This window comes from Varanus komodoensis, unplaced genomic scaffold (genome assembly GCF_004798865.1).
Source record: "Varanus komodoensis strain SLA01 unplaced genomic scaffold, ASM479886v1 scaffold13_3, whole genome shotgun sequence".
Classification (NCBI taxonomy): domain Eukaryota; kingdom Metazoa; phylum Chordata; class Lepidosauria; order Squamata; family Varanidae; genus Varanus; species Varanus komodoensis.
The window spans coordinates 14,756,811-14,764,044 of NW_025335409.1; positions in this window are offsets into that span (position 1 = coordinate 14,756,811).

Genomic DNA, 7,234 nt, shown 5'->3' on the forward strand with positions numbered 1-7,234 from the left:
AAATTAAAAGCCCTATTTAATATAATGGGATCTCTGAGTAGACATTGGGCCAATTACTATTAGCCTATTACTCCTGAGAAGCTGCAGTGTGTGTCATCTGTCATGAGTATGCATACTCTGGTCAGTGTTTGCTGTAGTTTGAGGCATCTGAACCTGGGTGGGGGTTGAGAATTTAAAAACCCACATGTAACCCTAAAACACCACAGGTGATGTGAAGGCTATTCAATACAACTAAACCCTGCTGCTCTGGTTCAGTTCTCACAATAAAGCTTGAACATTTGTGAGGGTGGGTGGCATGGGCTGTGGTGCCTAGGGTTTAATTATTCAGCAATGGACTATGGCATCATCCAAACCAGGGCACTATATAGGATTGCATTGTAAAAGCTTTTGTTTTCTGACAATTTCTTAAATCTATCCATTTTCTTGAGATGTTCTGCACTTCTCATGTGTTTACTTGGAGCATGTACACACACAACGAACTATCTCTTAACCACTTTTAAAAATGAGGAACTCTTCCATCTCTGTATGACACAAATTTCCTCTGCCTGCAGCAGCTGATATATAGGATTTTAAATTTGATTTGAACTGGTTAACAGGCCCATGTTGGGGAATATTAGCTATTGACTACAGTTGATTCCAGTATAACTCCGAGCTGTCAAAAGAAGTGGAATTTGTGCTGGAGGGGGATGGGAACATGTGGCATACAGCCTCTTCTTTATTCCTTAACTGAAGTTAAGAGATTGCCCCCTTTATGATTGCACTGATTTGCAATAGTCTGTGAATTCATTTGGTATTTGCATGTGCTCTAGTTTCAATGGTTTGCAGATTATATTCAACTGGCTAGGGCTCTGGAATTTGTGTTGTCATACCACTTTTGTGGTGTAGGTTTTGTTTTGTAACTTAAAATATTCAATGCCTCGCATTTTTCACTAGTAATCCTAAGTGATTATTTAAGAAAACTTACAGGTCACTAAAGGTTCAGTCTCATGCATGTTTAGACAGAAAAAATCTCTGTTAACTCTAAGCATGCCCCAGACAACCATGCTAAAAAGAAATGCTTTTTGATAACATTTCTTTAACTGATTCTCTTGTTTTTCAAAGCTTTTTCTTCTGATCCAGCAATAGTTGGGTACAACATGCTGCTGCAGCTGTTTTCAGAGAGGTGGTCACATTTGCTGCAACAAAAGCAAAAGCCTTCATGACAACTCCGCCATCTTAACACATTTATAATGATACACACATTTGTGGATGAAGAATTAACCACTCAACAAAAGCTTGTGCCTCTAATCAGTTGATCTTTACCGAGTGGATGAAAATCAGTGACTTAAAAAAAAAAAAAAGATTTGCCACTTAAACGGGATATTTACATTTAAATTGACTTTACTTTTGAAAAAATACCTAAATTACTAAATTTCTCTCTCACTGGAAAGCTATTACTATAGCATCTCTAATCATAAATATGCCAAATCTACACTTAAAGTGTCATAAAGATGAAGTTCTTTGCCATTGAAACAGACATTTCTTTCAGTTTCTCTTCTCATGAAAATGACTCTGACTAGTCTAATTACCAGCTATTGCTTACTTTAAGTTCTGTGCTTTGAATTTGACTAAAGTCATACAGGCTAGATAAGTAGTTGTTTTGTGCATATGTAATGGTAGATCTGGACCTAGCAAAAGCAAAGGAGTTAAGATAGAAAGACGAAATAGCTCTGTGGATTTTAAAAAAATCTAAAATGATTTTTAAATATTTAAACTGGATATTGCTTCAGCCATGGGCACTTTTATTTTTGTTTCCTTTTTTGTTTTTGTGGGTGTAAAGATTAGAGTAAAGGAGAAAGGCACAATACTGAAAAGGAAAAGAGAACACATTGTTCATGTATTCCTGTACTAAAATGACAACTCTCTACCCCACTTACTTGGGAGCAAGCCCCATTGATCTGAAATGGAACTATCTTGGAACAGAAAGGCCACTACCCTCAAGCTCATGGGTGCTCATCATAAGAAAGGTCCCTAGGACAATTATGAAGCCATTCCTCCTATAGATAGAAAATGAATATGTGCAAACTATAGAAATATATACATTATGCCTACATATAGGAATGAAACAGTATATATAATCTCCTTGTAAATTAACATGGTTTAGTTTTCAGATTTGCACCATTGTTCAGAAAATACATGAAAAATGTTCAGTGATAAACTTGACTTATATCAATCCATCTGCAGTGCCCATGGATCCCTGGGTGGCTTGTTACCCATGGCAACAAACCATCCTGGCTGGGTTTGGCCACACAACAGTGTTTCTGAGGGACCTTATGGTAATCTTCTGGCATGCAGTGGCTCACATGGTTGTGGATGCATATTCTTATCAACAGACACCTGGCAACTTTACTAGATAGCTTCTAAAATACAGACCCATATTCAGGTGCTTAACTGCAAGATGTGTGTTTGCAATTCTTAACATGGCTTCTGTTGAGGTTTTCTTCACTTAGGATTAAAATTAAAACCTTCTGTGTCCTCCCTCTCTTTTTTGCCTCCTGTAGTCTCAAAGTAGCTTTCCAGTCATTAACTGGGTCCTATGATACCTTGTATAAGTTATTCAAAAGTGACAAGATTCCATCTCACCCACTCTTTACCCTGAGTTAGTATGGAGGCTGCATCAATTTCAAGCAGTTTAAGATGCCATAATACTTTCTCATGTGTAAGCCTTGCCCACAGAGGGAAGAGATAGGAGTTTTCATTGTACAAAAGGCCTTTATGGATGACTATGATTCAATAACTTAGGAAAAGATTTTTCAAACTTCCAAAATTTTCAGTAGACTTTTGAAGCAGAACCCCCTTTGCTGCATAGGTGTTCATGAGCTTTAGACTTCAAATAGCTCTAGGCTAGGGTCTTCAGAAATCATAATTAAGTATGTAGAGCTTTGTGGGCTGTGCTCCAAAGGGCTATTAAGTTAATTTCTTAGGGTTCAAGGGGGTTTGACTTTCTGTTAATTGAGCAGCTGCTCCCACTGCTAACTAGCAAACTACCCTTTAAACAGAGTAGAATTTCAAAAAATCCTTTGAACTTTCAACATTTACACTGGGTATGCCCCAGCTGCTAGATCTGCACAAGACAATATTTGGATCGTGGCCATGATTGTGTGTGTGTGTGTGCATGTGCACACAGTAGTTGTCTCCTTGCATTTTTTAGAGTTTTAATCCAGATTTGTTTCATCATCTGCATCCTAGGTACCTTCAGTGTGCACCTCCTAAAATGAGGCCACTATAATTAATCTCATTGTAATGAAAGCTCAGGAAGCACAGGGTATATTTTCTAAACATATTGCATTTGATTTACTGACATAGCCATTAGTGAGATGGTTTTAAAAGAGATTATACACAATTAATGGTGGATAAAGCTATCAAGCATGTTTAAACTCCCATGTTGGGAGGGAAGATACGGATGAAGCCAGTTGCTGGAGAAGAGTGGGAAAGCGCTATTGCCCGCAGGCTTTACTAACAGATTCCTTCGAGGTGGAAAAATGTGGAAAACAGGATGCAAAACTCAAGAAGCCTCTGGTTTGATTCCACAGGACTCCCTGGTTCCTAAAGCACCTCCTTTAACCTTTCCTGAGGTTGCTTTCCAGAACTTACTTAGCGAGTGGCTAGTGTGGTTTGTTCCAGGGTGGATGAGAGGAAGCATGGAAAAGAGACTGGAGCATCAGTTCTCAGCTCCAAGGTTAGAGTGCTGTCTCCAGCCTTGAGGGGAGCTGGGAATTGAAAGTATCCCATGGCCCCTCAGACAGTAGAGAATAAAATATAATTGCAAAGAAACAGCTCACTAATTACTAGAGCTGAGTCATCTCCAGAGCTTTAATCCTCCAACAAATGAAAATGTTTTGCTTTAAAAGAGGTTAGTCAGTTCTCCAGGTAAGTCAAAAAGCACTCATTTCCTTTGTAGCTTATTATCTTTAAACAAGGAATAAGGATAAAACATTTTATCACTGTGGCAAAGCAACTCTGACCAGCTTTGGCAGATCCAGTGCAACAAAGGGGGGCGGGGGGTGTTAGCTATTAAGAAGCATGCTTTTAAAGGCCAAAGTCAAGTTTTGTGCCATGAACTGTACCACCAATATGAACATTACACAGTTTGGAGGCAAGAGTTCATAAATTGGGAAAGACCAAAAACAGCAGCAAATTTTCTAAAAGCAAACAAAACCTAGATGGCAGATTAAAATAATTCTTGCATGGCTCTAAGGAGCCTTTCCTGACAAGACAATTATTGTGCGTCCATTATTTCTTATATCCAGCTGTTTATAGATTCTTTAGATGATGATCCTCCAATTTTACATCCTCCTGGACTATTGTTTAATGTGGAATATTAAACAATATTATTACAATATTAAAAAGGTTAAGACCTTTATATTTAATCAATATTTTAATATGTTTTAATATTGAATGTTATTATTGTATTTTATTAACTTGCAGCCAGAGTGGGTCGTCAATTTATGCTGTTAGCCATCCAGAGACGTTAGTAATTGGACAGCATACAAATTTTATAAATAAAAAAAAATACAATCTGTTTTTAAAAAGCAGTTTCCTGCAGGTTCTTTTTAGAGCAAGGAAAATTTCTGAAGGCATCAGAAAAGGTATTTTCCCACTTGTGTATTTGTGCCACCTAGAGGCAGAAAAGCAGGCAAGGAAAAAAAGCTCTGTATAAAGCTAGGATCTCAATTCTACAACAAAATTGAAAGTACATAGATATTGTTGGGAAAATTTGGATAAATCCTGGCAGAAAAACGTTGCTTCTGGGTGCTTTTTTATTATAAAATCATTCCTGCACTCCTTCTCAAAAGCACCAGCTTTCCAAGCTAAGTCGCTGTTTAAAATGGCATTCCTCCCTGCTCTTTTCTCTCACCTGTAGCTGTATGCCAGTGTAGACAGGCCAATTAGTCGAATATATATTATATACATTCACAATGTAGCTAAATGATCCTTGTAGGAATTCAGTTTACCAGGAAGTATCTATTTTGCTAGCCCAGAGCGCTCCATGTGCCCTGGCCAATCAGAATGGTGAGGATACATTACTCAGGGTCTGAATCTGGATGAGCTTATGAGTTCATGAATGGTTTCGCAGTAGCCTGAATTTACATGTCTAAGCAGACCTGGAGATGGGTTCAAGTCTCTGGAAGTTACTCCACTGAAATGTCAATACACTGCAATTAGAAACAGTGTAATCTCATTGTCACTGTATGATTGGATCTTCCTTTATCTGTTCTGTATAGGATGACCTCAGAATTTCATTGTAATGTCTGCATTCGGTCATCAATTGCACTGTACCTGTGTACGTGACTAGGAGAGTATAAAATAACCTGTAATTATAATTTATGTACTATTGTATTTCAATGTATTTTATCATGTTGTAAGCCGCCCCGAGGTTTCGGCAAAGGGCGGCATAGAAATGTTATAATAATAATAATAATAATAATAATAATAATAATAATAATAATAATAATTATATTGAAACCTCACAGTCGAGGCCACCTCTGCCTACCCGGTAATGCATTATCGGGAGTACGGACCCGCTGGGAACCTGGGCCAAACAATAAAGCAGCAGATGGTCTTAACGCTTGATCTTTCCCACAAACTGTTTCAGTTACTGTTCCTTTTGAATGCCCTTTCTAGGAAAGTACACATGGCCAGCACCCATCATTGCTGGCTTTGAAAGATTATTAAAGACATTTTTATTCCTGTCTGCACGTGGCCAATTTTAATGTTCCTTGCTTTTAAAACTGTGTATTGGCTATAAATTAGTGGACTAGATGGGATATTTTATTGATATTATTATTTTGTGCATTTTAACATTTTGTAAACTGCCTTGTGAAGACAGGGCATCTGAAAGGGGAGTTTAATGTTCTTTGAATTAGATACATAAGTAAGGCTGCAATCCTAACCTAGCACAAATATTTTGATTAGCAAGATAAAGAGGTGGAAGAATGCATGTAGTGAAAATTTAATCCTGTTTCCAGAGCAATATGGCATTCACATAGTGCTTGTTCAAGTCTGTGGAAGGTTTTAGCTGCTTGCAAAGGAAGTCAAATATGCTCTCATCTGAATGAACCAGATGTCTCATGCTATATTAATTATTCCTTTGATACATTTAGGAGATCAGGATGTGAAGTACTGCTCCTTTGACTGTGTTTGTAAACAATTTTATTCATAAATATCTGTTTTATCCATAAAAGTCTGTTTTATGGGATGAAGAGACTATACAGTAGTGAAACAGTGTTTTCCAGCAATAGCTTGACAAATAACTTTAATCTTCATCTATTTATAAAACTGGCTCATTTATATCATGCCAACACTAACCATAGTTTAGCCTGCAAGCTTTGGTTTGAACTTCCCTACGGTCAATGAATACACCATGGTTGTCCTTTCGGTTTATCAGTTTCTCAGGATTAAAGTTTATATATTCACTATTATAGTGCAAGGGCCTTCAGAAACAGAACTATTGCTGTAATTCACAAATGTTTGGCATTTCAGATATCACACAAAATTAGTTCGCAGAAATCAGTGGTGGGGAACAAGCTGGACTGCAGTGCTAATCTGCCCTAGCCAGCATAGCTAAGGCTGAGGGATGATGGGAGTCTGCAATCCCAGAACATCTAGAGAACCATTCCCCATTCCCTGCATAAGCCACAGTCTGTAGTTCCACTTGAATGTAAACCATTGTGTCTGATTCTTTGTTGTGATTCAGACATCATGCCAAGCCATAGTTAGGCTTCCTTGGCTGTGATTAATTTGTATCAATAAGGAATAAGGACTTTTAGGAACTCTTGTAATACTAACTGTAAGAATAGTGTGTTATCAATCTTTCCCTCTCTTGGAAACCTTTCATTGGATTTGTGCCTGATGATCTTCATTAGACTTCAGAATTTATGAATAAAGTCCATGCCAGTTAATTGTTCAAAATATGACTGCCATTCAAAGGAAAATGTGGGCTGTACACTGTGCAAAGTACAATTGTGGCATTTTACAGGTATGCATTCTTTTAAACTTATTTGAAAAACCAATAGGATACAGAATTAAAAGAACTGAATGGTTTAAAAAATTTTATGAAGGTAGCAAATACAAGATAAAATAAGGCATATAAAAAATGAAAATATTTGAAATATATAAACAATTTATACACTCATGACTGTACCATTTAACTATATACCAAATTATTTACAAATATACATATATATGATTACAG